Consider the following 14,440-nt stretch of genomic DNA (forward strand, 5'->3'; position numbering starts at 1 on the left):
CAATTTAAAAGTGATAAATTGGAGAGTGAACCCTGTTTGAAATCTTCATGGACCATAAAAAATATCTCTTAGGCCAATATGCTGAAAATTTTGGAATGAAACACACAATCAAGCTGACAAGTCACTCGATTTCCGCAAGCAACTTCTTGAGTAGCAGTTACTTCTTAAAGAGTACAGATTGTGTGAATCCTTCATTAATTTATTTATATACTTAGTTATCTCTGTTATATAGATATTACAGGAAAAGGAGGGAAAAACCTCAGTTGAATTGCTATAGGATTTTTTCATCATTTTAGTAAAAATTCAGTCAAATCAGATGTATATGATAACCATGTGGCCATTTTTAGAGCAGTATTTGCTTCTTTCAGAGCAAGTTTTCATTACTACATTTTACTAAGCCCTGAAAAATCATATTTCATTGATATTTCAATGAAAAAAAAAGGCAAAAAGAAAATTTTAGCCTTAAGGTCTGGATTTTCAAAAATGCCTAGGGGAATCGTCATCCATTTCCTACGTGAACTCAAGGCGCTGAGATTCTGAGGTTGTGTCAGCACCCTGGTAAATCCTGCCTGCAGCTCACACAAGATAATACTGTTTTCATACTCATCCTGCAAACCAGAATAACTCCTGTGGGTCTTGGTAACTCTCACAACTTATCAGGGAGTACCAATATTCCCAAGGGAAATGGTAGTACCAGGCTTGTTCAGGTCTGAAGTAAAAGAAAATTCAGAATTTTGAAATTACAACATCAGTGATGATTAAATCTACAACCTTCCCTCCTAACACTGAATATTCCACATCTATGCACAGAAGTATTTTCACTGTAAATATGATTAGAGGATTTTTGTAGAGATGTCATAGTTGACTGCACCACTAATAAAACAGCATCAGTCTCTCTGTCTGCTATGAAATATTCAAAGCTTATCAGTCCTTGAGAAGGCTAGAGGATTTAAACATTTAATTTTTAAAATTTAAAAAATTAAATTACCAGTGATTAAGCAGGTCTAGACATCTGGTGGAGCTAAAAGAGCCTTTGAGCTGCATTAGTAAACTCCAACACTTGACAAAATCTGGAACAATGGTCTGTGTTAGGTCAATCAACTTTCTTATGGAAAAGCCAAGGACAGAACAATACTTAGCCATTAAAATAAAGCAGAGAGAAAAAAATATGAATAGATCATGAGTAGTTCCTGACACAACATGCTGATGGTGTTCTGCTGCTTTTCTGTCAAACACTATTACCAGCAGTGCAGTGCAATTCACTAATCCCAGTACCTAGTTATGAATAGAAACAGATAAGGTAATGGGAAAAAAAATTAATTTACATTCAGTTCTCCACATAACAGTAAAAAAACAAAAGAAAAAATTGCAAAAAATTGCCCTTGAAATAAAAAAATTGCATAAAAATGGATGACAGTAAGAAGTAGCTTTCAGGAGTGTAATTTCTCGAAGACCTAATTTAGAGTAGTTCTTGCTGTGCTGACAATAATAGTGAGAAGTTTTGATCAAATGTGTTGGCTATGAGGAAAGGTAAAAATAAAACAGAAAAGAACAATTACAACAGTAAAAAAAATTAGCTATTTACTTTTTTGCTTTTCTCTCCTCTAATATATGAGTAAGGAATATGCTGAGATGCTAAATGGGCATGCTCTACTCTCTTCAGACATAGCGAAGAGCAAGATAATTCTGTTACCCCTCCTTATTTTACTAAAATATATCTCAAGTGGATGAGGAAATTTATCAGTAAGATTTACTGTGTGCCAGTTCTGTGGGCTCAGTCCCAGTGCAGATTCCTTAATTTTCTGTCAAGGACCCCTGCAGGGAACCTTGAATGCTGGAGTGGGTAAAAGAGCAGGAAAATACTGACTAAAATAGAGAGAAGAAAATTTGGAATATAAGCAGGGAAAATGGGGTTTATATAACAGTAAATTTCAGAATGACATTTAATAGCCAGAAATGCGAAGAGTGAGTTAACATTTTATAACAATGCTTCAAAAACCAGCCAGGAGAAATATAGGTATCTCTGGTTTCATTTGTCTTGGGGTTTTGGCAGATTATGGGTTTTAAGCTGAAATCAAAGGGTGGTGATGCAATGTCTGGGAAAACAAAAAATCCTTCCCTACAAATGAAATACTGGAACTTCTGCTCGGTCTTCAGTAGGGAGGATAATGTGACATTTTTTATTGGAGGGCTAGTAGATATCTTTGTAAAAATGTTGGGATCATAAATGGGCTCACCTACACATGAGCAGCTGATTTTGGTTTTTAAATTGAAAAATAATACTGGCAATATGGAAGTTCATTATTTACCTGGTTGTTTTTTTTTCCCTCAGGCAATTAATAATGTTGTAAATATTTTCTGGAGCAAATAAAAATGTCCCAATAATCTATGAGTATCTGGGCTGTAGATCAACAAATAAACTGGAGACAGGCTTGCACACAAGATACTGTAAAGCAACTCATAATTAATATAACGACTGAACTGTTGAAATACTAACTAAAACCTGCCTGTAAGCAAAGTTAAATCTGCCTAGAAGATAAGAGGGGTTAAGGCTGAAAGGTCCTTCTTGGCTGTAAAAGCTCTGACTGCATAACTCTTACTTTCACAGGAAATGCAGCCAAGACAGCATCATTCAGCCATTCTTTTTAGGAATGACTTTGCCCATCTCTCAGCAGGGATTATTATGCATAACCTGTGTGGTGAGGGGAAACAGTTTTTCCCCCTGAAGTTATAAAACGGTAAATCCCCAGGGGGTGGTGACCCTTGAAGATTTTTAGCCAATGAGTGCTTTTGCAAAATATAAACACATCACACTTAGACCGGAGAAGAAAGTAGTTGTAGTTTTTGTTGAGAGAGGTGGCCATGTTCTGAGGCCACGAGGAGAAAGGGCAGGAGCCCCCCTGGGGGGCTATGGCCCCCCCCCCAGCCCCGGCTGGGGGGCTGCAGGGACTTAGAACGGTGTAAAACTGGGCTAAGTACCTGCAGCTAGAAAGCTAAAGAAGTTTTCTCCACTGTAAGAAGCAGCAGGATCAGAGTCCAGAGAGCGGTGTCAGTGAGCCAGAAGAGATAAGGAGCAGCAAACAGCATGCAGTCAAGGAAGACACAGAGTTGGTCGAGAGAGAAGGAGAGCCAGCAGCAGAGCGAGCGAGCAAGACTAAGCTCTACAGACAGAAACAGAGTTCTGGGGTAAGAACTGAATCAAAAACCCCCAAACTCCTTTTGTGACCTTTCCTAAGTGGAGAGGATGGACTCCTACTGAATGGAAGTCCTAAAATTGCAGCAGCACTGCAGAAAAGAGCTGGAAAGCTCAGAGAAGGAATGTGGAGGGGGTGACCTTGGCCCCCCCACTGCTTGAGGCAGAGTACAGAGCTCTGCAAAGGGGCTTGAATCCCCTGAAGATAAGGACCGTCACGAAGACCCCTGAGCTTCATTGATATGACCATGGTGAGACGACCGTGTCCGGGTGAACGCAGCCCACGGAAGAAGACCCTCGCTTGAAGACGAGTGGCCGAGAGGGCTTGGATACTCCCTCATGAGTACTGGCAGAGATCCGGCTACAACTGCTGCATAGAAGAGAGAGACAGAGAACCTGCTGCCTTAGAGCCATTGCTGCTCTGAAAGTGGAAAGGATCTTTCCATCTTCCCTCCTGGACTTTTATTTGGAGGGGAGAAGAGATTTGATCCATTGTAAATACTTTTATGTCATGGTAGAGATAGCTAAGATTGTATATAATGTATTGTAGTATTTATTTTGTACAGTCATTGTAATATATAATCCCTTTCCCCCATTTTGAGTCTCGTGTGGTGCCTGGAAAAACCATCTCACACCGGGTTGAGATGTGGGAGGGGGTTTGGACTAGGGAATTGGATTTTGGGGCTCTCAAACCATGACAACTTGTTTCATACGGCTATGCTGCTGTAGCCGTAAGCTAAAAATGTCAACATTGTGATACTAGACTTTGGAAACAACAGGAAACTGCTAAGTTTAATTTTTTTTTTTTCATCGTGTGTTCCCCTCTGAAATGTTAGGACAAGCTTTTAATTCCAGTGATACACTGTTAATAACCAGCAGAAATGCACAAAATCAGTGCACTACAGTGTAGAAATTTGTTTTTGTATTTTTTAGCTAGAAAAGTATTTTTCCAGGTTTACAGAAGAAATCAGGTTTCTTTTCCCTTTTAGGCTAAATGGCACTTCTGAGGTGATAATCTCATAATGTACTTGCTTGAATACAATTAAAAGGTCTATTAATCTTCATTCTGCAGGACATAAGAAAGATTATCTGTTATTAGTCAAAAGGACACCCTGGAGCCCCTATTACCGAGCTTCACAAACGGACCTCTGGTCAAAACAAGACTGGGCTACCGGCAGGACAGATCCAACCCTGGAACTCAGCTCCGCCTTTGATCTGACACAGATGTATTTACTTGGCTTTCAAAACACCCTCTAAGGGCTTATCTGCTGTTCACCAACTGCGGAGCCTGTGGAGAGCACAAGGTATGACTGATTTATGGGATTAATGCTCTGCTAAAACCGTTGGCAAGGCCTGGAGTTAAATGGTAAAATATTTTCCTGTTCCCTAGAGTTAAAAAGAAAATAAAGAAGTCACTATATACTGTCATAAATAAATAAATAAATAAATCCACATAAGAAAAACAAAAACCAAGCAACAAAACAAGCAAAACTACCAACTCCCTCCAAAACAAAACAAACAAGCAAGCAAGCAAGCAAGTAAAAAAAAATCAGCTAAAAAAACCAACCCAAATGAAACAATAAAACCTCAATATCCTGAGAGATGAAAGATGAAGAAGTTTTTTTCAAAGAGCTGATCAACACGTTGGCCATTAGGTCTGACTGGCCCAGGTGCACTTTCTGTTCGAGGTAATGAAAAAAAGAAGGTCCATTAGAATGGACTTCTAAATGTTCCAGATAAAAGTAACAATTGAATAACTTTTATTACCACTTTTAGTATAAATTCCATTCTAAAGCTTCATGATGGAAGTTCCACAAAAACTGATTAACTGGGACTTATCACAGGAATTTTCAACAAGAAACTTGGATTGAATTAACTTCCAAAGAGTTCAACCCAAAATTTTGAACTGGAACCCACTGATGTTCTAGCAGTTAATTCAAACTGCACTATATTGAATTAAATATTAAATAAAGCTGATCTGTGACCAGAGCTTTAGTATTCAGAAGTGATAAAAAATCGATTTGTCTCTGCAATGTGAATGTTAGTTTTCACAAAACTAAGTGATTGACCATTTCAGCAGTAGAATGCATTTCTATTGGAAGTTCAAAATTATCTATAACATTTTTCATTTTCAGAAGGACAGGTATAAAAGTAAAAATATGAACTCCGAAGTATCTTGAATTTCGTGGCAAAACCTAAAATGCTGTATTTTCATTTAGAATGTTTTTCATCTCTTTTCATACAGAGAAGAGACTGTTGAAAGATTTGTAATTTTTTATAGAAATGATGGCTATTCTGTTCTTTGTATTATTGAATAATTAATCAAAGGGGTGCTTTAGTGCAAAGGCAACAAGGTAAATCAATGGAGACAAGTAACTACCTAAGCTTATCTGGACTTTTCTAAGTCTGAAAAAGGAAACAACACAGAAGAGGGGAGGTTTGTGGACATGGAGCATAGTGTTTGAAGTTATGTCCATTTTGGAATTAAGTATCTCTGCTTATACCTCAGTAGACCATTTTCATTAGGAAGAGAACTGATTGACTGTGAATGGCCCCTATAACTCATATTAGCCCTGGATACTGTTTTTAAAATTATTTTTTTCTTCTGTTTTGTAAAATTAAAACACTCTTTTTGCACTCTAACCCATGACAAAACATAAAAAGAACACACATAAAAAGTCCACACAAAGAACACTGGTCTAACCACTTTCAGGGTTATAGAAAAAAAAGAGACTGTGTTTTTTACAACTTAAACACAACCTGAGCAAGTTCCTACATATAAAGCCTCTAAAAGCCCTTCTGGAATACATAGAATGGACTCAAAGGCTGTTAATGGCCCTATATTGAGATGACACCTGAAAGTTTCTGTTGTAGATATGTTAAAAGTATGAAACAACATTACCACCATTTCCAGTATAAATAACTATATGTATGTTCCAATCATCATTGCTGCTTTCTACGTTTAACATAATAAAGATTTAGGTAACAGTAAATTATAGGCCATGTTCTCACTGAGCACGCTAGTAAAACCCATTTATTTTTCAATATATGAAGAGTGCCAAAGATTCTTCAGGAGTATTTTGGCTAAAACTAATTGCAACAACTAACATTTTTGAAAAAGAAGAATACAACTGGGGCTTTTTTTGAAACAAAGACAGTAAAAGAGAAATGTATAGCTATGGCTGCAAAGGCATAAACAATCCTTGCAAAAACATAACTGCGTCCTAAAAATAAACAAGGTTGGATCCCAAAGAAACTAATATCTGAAGCAGAGTATTTGCAAATTCTATATTTGCACATACCCACCCAACCCCTACTGACACCTGGTACAGCTCACAAGGAACTGTACACACTACAGAGAGTGAGGTTTGCTCTGCTGTAAAACAGTAAAAAGATAGGAGATGATAAATTATTAACAAAGTTGAAATCTTAAAAGTTTTTAACAGCAACACACAGAGAAGTCTATGAAATCATAGCTTTAAGAAATCTGAAAAAACCATATTTTCAGCTCTGGGTAATGCATTTTTCTTGCAGATCCATCAGATATTTCTTCCCTTTATTTGTTTTTCTCTCGTGTTCTTAGTGTTGCCTTCTCAAAGATTAATCTTTTAAATGGTTCCTGCAGCCCTTGCTCTGCCAGGTGGGTGTAAATCTAATTTACTAAAACCCAGTGTTTACCATCAAGGAGTCTGCACCATTTTGAAAAGCAAATATTTCAGTCAATCAAAATTTTCAAAACCAGAATTTTTCAGTCAACTTTGAAGCACGTGGGAAATGTTGTGACACATCCACTTTCATCTGTGGGGGGTTAAAATTTTATTTTAGATGTATAACTCAGAGAAATAAATTTGAATATCTACCAATTGCACGTACCAGCAAAAAGTCCAAATAAAACCATGTCTGAATGTAGATTAACTTCTACTAGAAAGCAAAGATCTACACTGTCTGGTAGACAGAAACAAAAGATCTTTGGGTTTTTTGTTGCAGCAGACTGTCTGTTAAGGAGTGTTTTTCATCAAGAATTCAAGTAAAAAGTTATATTTTCTCCACTGCCTTTAAGTAGATGTTTCACACTCATGCATTGCAGCTCCATGGAGTGAACTGTTCCCTAAGTATTTGCTCTGTAGGCAGCAGAAAATATACCTCTATTACTATAACACAAATCAGCAATAATTCTTGACTTGAAGCAGATTATTGTGCTTATATCAGATGGCTCAATGAAAAAACATAATTTTCAAATTTGCTACGGCATCCAATAGTGAAAATGTTTGTTTTTCTCATAGAAAACTGTATTTCAAAAAGCACAGGCATTAATAGAAAATTCATATATTTTGAGCAGCAGCTTCATTAATATTTTTCCTCAGTGACTGATTCCCAGCAAGTCTTTGCAGAAATGTCTTGCTGCCTGCCTTGCCTTTAACCGTTCGCCAAGGCTGCACCCAAAGGGAATATAACTGCTGTGTTTTCCCCAAATGTCACGTTAAACTAATCAGCTTTAAGGGCTTTGTGGAATTGAGGGTGGATATTCTGCTTGGAGCAAGCACTGCACTGTGTTTCAGTTGGGATTAAATGGTGTCTTTGTTTTAGGCACAAAACACACACAAAAAGGGGCTGGTTAACCTCCTGCACTTGTGCTAATGGAGTTATCCCCATAAGCTTCAGCAAAAACCCTGGCTACAGGTGCACAGGTACATGCATTAGAGTTCCTGAGTTCACAAGAAGTGAACTTGACCTCCTCTATCATGGTCCAGGAGTCTCACCCCAAAATACAGATCATCCTCCAAGACTATTGAGTTGGGTATTTCAGTCCTTTTAAGCTGCAAAGCCACTCACGAGGCAGATAAAGATTTTTCCTACAGATACTTTTGGTTTTAACAACAGGGGAGGTTTAGATTAGACATAAGGAAAAATTTCTTCCCTGAAAGGGCTGCCCAGGACAGGGATGGAGTCTCCATCCCTGGAGGGATTTAAAAGCTGTGTAGATGTCACACCTGAGGACATGGGTCAGTGATGGCCTTGACAGTGCTGGGGGAATTGTTAGACTCAATGATCTCAGATCTCTTTTCCGACCTAAATGATTCCATGACTCTATATACCCTTAAGGTTTACCCTGATTTAGAAGTACTTTGTGACTTTTCATGGTAAATGGTCCATATTCTGAACAAGAGAAACAGGGAAGACTGGTAAAACAGAGAAAGTATCTATTACAAAAAGCATTCTTTTCTCAATACAAATTGAATAGCCTGTTCAAAGTAGTGGTTTTATTTGTAATACTGCAGAGCAAGCAAATAATTTCTAAATTAACAACAAACAAAAACATGATGATATACTAATTATCAGCATTTCCAGAATTAGTAATCAGGTTGTATGCAATCAGGTTGTATGCACAAGAGCATAAAAGTCAGAGGATAAATCAGAGAGGAACATTCATGCTTTTAAAGTTATCTTTTCTGCATTCCCTACTTCCATTTTTGATGACACACTCAACTCCAAAACAGAACCTGAAAGAAAAGCAGATTCATTTTCTGTGTATAAATAACTCACATTTGAAATGGACAGTGGCTTTTTAGAAAGGAAATAAAAAAATCCCCCAAATGATCCCTTCCATTTTCTTGGGACATCTCACAGAAAGCTTAATTGACTGGGATGGCAGTGAAATTATCTGCAAGCAGCAGTCTGACTGTATTTTGATTGCACAGAAGCCAGTTGGGGTCTTTACACCTGCAGGGTTTTTGAAAGAGCTTTTGTTTGGAATGTTGTAAGATGGCACCTACTCTTGACAGCAGGTGGGAAGAGCACCCTGTAAAGACTCTTGAGCTGTCTACAGCTCAAAACATCACAGATGTGAGTGGTATAGGGAACACAGTTTAGTCCTGACACTACACAAATGACTCACGCAGGGTGGACTACTATAAAAATATTCCTATTTATTTCTAATCTATATCTATAGATACACGTGCACACACACAGGTATATATACTTAAATATGCAGAAATACACATGTAAAACTTAGGCAATTTTTGCTTAATGGTTTTCCTAATCTGAGAAGTTGCTCGTTGTGCTTTCTCTCCAGAATATTCCTTAATTCAGTTTTCCATCAAAATTCTAAACTATTTGCACACTAAGACTAATCCCTAACACAGCACTCTGTGTCCCTATGCCAGGGAGAAATAGATAGGGATTTTTAAATGTATTTATATATATGTATATACATATAGGAGTAAAAATGTATTTATGATAAATTTAAGTGAGATCAGTGAAAATACATAGAAGAAGAAGAGCAAGTTTTAAAAAGAAAAACGTTGCTGAAAGCAAGTAGGAAAAGTTAATTTCTTACAGTAGAGGAAATCAAAGCCTAGGAGACACTATGAAAAAATGGGAATAAAATTCTGTAGGATGATGTGCCTGATGTATCTGGGGCAGCTATAGAAAAGAGCTTACATCCATAGCATGAGAAGTTCCAGTTTCATTTTGGTGCCAAGGACATTTTGGAAGATATTAAGTCCCTAATATTTTTTGCCAAAGCCATGAGAAATGTTAAAAAACATGCATTTAAATTATTTTTTTTGTTTTTATTCTGAAGTGATGTTTCCTCCTGTAAGTTCTGGATGAATACTTGTGCATAGGCACAAGCTTTTTAACTATTCCTGTATTTTCCAGTACTAGGATCAATAATTGAGCCATAGAGCTTCACTGTGGAAAACACCTTCTGGAGAACATCCACAAAGACAGTTTCTAGCCTTTCTCACCTGAGCAGACAGGTGACACCTCCCCTGACAAGTCCAAGCCATTCTGTGAGTTTACAGCTCAATATTACTAGAAGCCAACAATCACCTGTCAGTGCAGCTCCATTTCTCCATTTCCTCAATTATTTTAATTTTTGACCCACATTTGAAAGTCCTTCAAAGCAAATCTACGAGCAATAGGATAAACTTAGCCCACCAGGAATCATAGAATCAAGTTGGAAGGGACCTGTGAGATCATCAAGTCCAACCCTTGATCCACTATCGCCATGGTTACTAGATCATGGCACTAAGTGCCACATCCAGTCTCATCTTAAAAACCTCCAGGGATGGAGAATCCACCACTTCCCTCGCAGCCCATTCCAATGCTTGATTACCCTCTCTGTAAAGAATTTCTTCCTAATATCTAATTTAAACCTCCCCTGGCAGAGCTTAAGACCATGCCCTCTTGTCCTACTGTTGGTTGCCTGGGAGAAGAGACCAACCCCCACCTGGCTACAACCTCCTTTCAGGGAGTTGTAGAGAGTGAGGAGGTCTCCCCTGAGCCTCCTCTTCTCCAGGCTGAACAGCCCCAGCTCCCTCAGCCTCTCCTCATAGGATTTGTGCTCAAGTCCCTTCACCAGCCTTGTTGCTCTTCTCTGGACCTGCTCCAGCACCTCAATGTCCTTCCTGAACTGAGGGGCCCAGAACTGGACACAGCACTCCAGGTGTGGCCTCACCAGCGCTGAGTACAGGGGAAGAATCACTTCCCTGCTCCTGTTGGCCACACTGTTCCTGATCCAGGCCAGGATGCCATTGGCCTTCTTGGCCACCTGGACACACTGCTGGCTCATGTTCAGCTTCCTGTCAGTCCAAACTCCCAGGTCCCTTTCTGCCTGGCTGCTCTCCAGCCACTCTGTCCCCAGCCTGTAGTGCTGCAGGGGGTTGTTGTTGCCAAAGTGGAGGACCCAGCACTTGGCCTTGTTGAACCTCATCCCATTGGAATCAGCTCAACTCTCTCTATCCAGGTCCTGTATCCCTGAAAGCAGGGGATACTTGCCAAATTAAGGACATGATCTACCCATTTATCACAGAAAACATATCAGTTGGCCACATAAGGACTATCTATTTTCTCTACAAACCTTGCCCCAGCTGCATTCTCACTGATGCATGTAAGTGATATGCTATTTATTATGCACATCACCACTTTCTTAAATATTTTTTGAATATTATAGGATAGCCTTCTTTTATCACTGATTCCTGTGCCAGTTTACATGTCCTTACTCTTATAAACAAGTATACTGACTTTTCTGAAACTTAACACACATATTTTAGGTCAAAATAAGACAAAGACTCCATAAATTTTAACCGGGCACTGAAATTGCCTTTAGACTGTTGACAAGTGCACTGTTACAATAAGTTACATTCCGTGCATCTTAAATTTACCACCACAACTGTTAAGAAGTATATTGCATATGGAACACCGTGTTTTATTTGTGCATAATTTCTCAGGCAGCATATCAGAGGAGTCAGGCTTATTTCTATACAGCAGATGAAATGTTATGATCCTGGAGAAATACGGAACTAACCTTTCTGAGGAGAAACCCTGAATTGAAATAAATGAGATGAGACTTGCCAGTACTTTTTATGTACTACATTAACATAGAGCTCTGTAATATATATATTTTTATCTGCACAAACTTCAGGAGCTGAGCCTTTTCTAAACAGGATATCAAATCAATACGAAGCAATGTGACACATGGTTTTCTCTTCCTAAATGCTACTAATGTTACCTTTACTAAACTACACCCTAATTATTCTAAAGGTATTTCTGCATGCAAGCAAACAAGATTCATAGCTATATACACAATCCAAGTTTAGCTGATGTGCTGCCAGACCAATTCTAAGAAATTGCAATTTCATCCACTGTAAACTAGAAACAGTAGCACTTCAAAGTTGTACCTATATCAACTATGCTTTAGGTTGCAAGGAACCATGAGACACGAACCATTTTCTGCCTTTTGCAGAGCTTAAATTAGTGTGGCTTTCACAGGCTCCAAAGGGGAATACATTGTGTCCCACTCCCAGTTCCCAAAAGCACACAAATTAGCCTTGCGCTTCTCTTGTTCCACTGCCTGGAACAAGGCTGGGAGCTGTTGCAGCAGCTACACCACCAGTTACAGGCAAAAACTATGAAGGTTAAGATTCCTACAGCTGCTCAATTAGGAGTATTCTCATCAGACTGTTTCTTTAATAATTTGTTTCCAAAACTGTTTTACTAATGAAAGGTATCTGTGCAAAATCCTAGCCCTCTTTGTCCATATTGCAGTCTGCTTAGTTATGTTAAAAAATAAACTGTGGGTTTTTTTTTTATCCCTGAAGAGTAAAACCAGCAGAATACTTCTTAAAGGAAAGCATTTCTAAAGTGCTATTCACTATTTTTGACTTACTGCTTCAAATTTAACTTATAATATGCTCATCAGCATAAACTATCCCACAGAGATCTGATTATTAAAGCACTCACTTGAATTTAAACATAGATTAGAAATATGTTGACACAGTCAGAGATTAAATACATACAACTGCATTTGATCATTAAAGTAACAAACCTAAATACAAAGGGAAATAAATTATGATGTAACATGCTGCAATTGGTTTGCCTGATATTAAAATTACTTGTGTCGGGGTAGTTAGTGCTGAAACTTCTCTGCTTTCATAATTTTGCCCCTCTTTTGATGTATAAATGCTAAATGGATATGGATACAGAATATTTAAAGTTTTGACTGACACAAATCCGCACCAAATGTCAGCATCACTGCAATGGATGAAGTGATGGGAGGCAAAAGGACAGTTGGTAAAGATGTGTAAAATGCAAACCTTTATCCTTTTAAGGGGATAAAACATGCACAAGAAAATTAAATTGGGATGTTGACAACACAATTATCTGTTTCAAGACACCACAGTTCTCTTAATATGAATTATTTTTCAAGGTAGTCAGGCTGTACTGGATATTTCTGTAGTACAGCTCACTTAACTTCTAAGTTAACATGAGTCTGGCACCTGTGTCACAGGAAATTGGAAAAATGTTTAAAAGATCCTGCCTTTTTTTCTTGAAAGTGACATACTTACATTATAAAATCAATATGCAACTCAGGATACCCTTATCAGCTTGCTAAATCCCACAATTTTAGCATAGTAGACAGCAGTGTGGATTACAGCTATTGAGCCAAATCTCCCCATGAATTTGGAAAGAAATCCAGACACCATTAGTGACATTACCACCCCAGGGTAATTCTGATTTAATTTTTATTCTGGCAGTATGACCAGTGCATGACTGCAACGTACCATCCAATCTAAAATGTTGCTTCAGATCAATGAGTCTGAACACCATATAGGGCTTCAGATGGATTCTGCAGAAACAACAGTCAACATTTCAGCTCTTGTGATGCAGCTAATCAAGCGCAGCTCTTCAGGTCTTGTAACACATTTCATGTTAAATATGTATGAAACTCAGTGAAAATAAAATGAAAATGCATTGATGATGTTATTATGACAGGTTAAATATTTCTGCAAGTGTTTGAAGGTTTGGGGTTTTTAAATTATTTTTATATATACATGTAATTTTAATTGATAATTGTTTTGCCTGGAAGTGTTCAAGACCAGGTTGGACAGGGCTTGGAGCAACCTCAGATAGTGGAAGGTGTTCCTGCCCATGGCATGGGTGTGGGACGACGTGATCTTTAAGGTCCCTTCCAACCCAAACCATTCTGTGATTCCATAATTCTATGAAATTTGTAAAAATGTATAATTGCACAAATATGTACTAATTTGGAAACCTGCACAACACTTAGCACAAAATAAATATGAGGAAAACATAAAGGTATAAAGTAAGTTACCTAAACAGGCATTCAAATATTAATTTGCTGCATCCATGCAGTATCCATTGAGCCACTGTACAAAGTGAACCATCACAGGGTGGTGAGGGGGAAACCAGACCTAGAAAAAGTATATCTTATAGGCAACATTTCCTCTTCCTTCAGGTAATGACAAGAACAAACAGTGCAGAAACACTTGCTCTTTGGTGGGTGGACAAGTTCTTATTTCTATGCCAGTTTCCCAATGCTTCTCATGTTCCCTATAATGTTCCCTCAGAGCAGTCTGTATTGTTATGATGCAGTGTCAAGCGTTTAGGGTTTCCTTACAACATCTTAGCTCAAATCACTCATTTTTCTTACTTACTGAAAGCTGCAGCTAGTACAAAGCTCTTTCATCTTGAACAGAGTGGAAAATCTTTCAGCTTCTGTACAAGCAAGAGACTCCTGTGAGCTCTCACAAAAAAAATACTGAAGCTCTCTTTGCGTGGTTACCCTTAAGTACCTTGCTACAGTGCTCACGTTTCTGAATACACTCAGCTATGCTTCCTGTGATGCTTGTAATCCAACACTAAATCCCGTGTGTCATCCTTATCTGTACACTGTGTTCTGACAAACACATTTCACATGTAACAAACAGGTGAATTTGGTGG

At 38.2% G+C, this 14,440-nt stretch overlaps 1 protein-coding gene and 1 long non-coding RNA gene across 4 annotated transcripts in view; both read right to left on the reverse strand.

Moving 5' to 3' along the window:
• The window catches only part of EDIL3 (EGF like repeats and discoidin domains 3), a 231,956-nt gene that overhangs the window by 20,540 nt on the left and 196,976 nt on the right, over positions 1-14,440 (reverse strand). The gene's annotated exons all lie outside the window — the stretch shown is intronic.
• Positions 4,182-4,849, reverse strand: LOC120322906. The gene is made up of 3 exons (XR_005562863.1): positions 4,780-4,849; positions 4,340-4,579; positions 4,182-4,259 (listed from the first exon to the last, which is right to left on the reverse strand). It is a non-coding gene; the product is annotated as an uncharacterized LOC120322906 (long non-coding RNA).

Source organism: Pipra filicauda, unplaced genomic scaffold, assembly GCF_003945595.2.
Source record: "Pipra filicauda isolate LSUMZ 115617 unplaced genomic scaffold, ASM394559v2 scaffold168_size1973030_pilon, whole genome shotgun sequence".
In the NCBI taxonomy this organism is placed as follows: Eukaryota; Metazoa; Chordata; class Aves; order Passeriformes; family Pipridae; genus Pipra; species Pipra filicauda.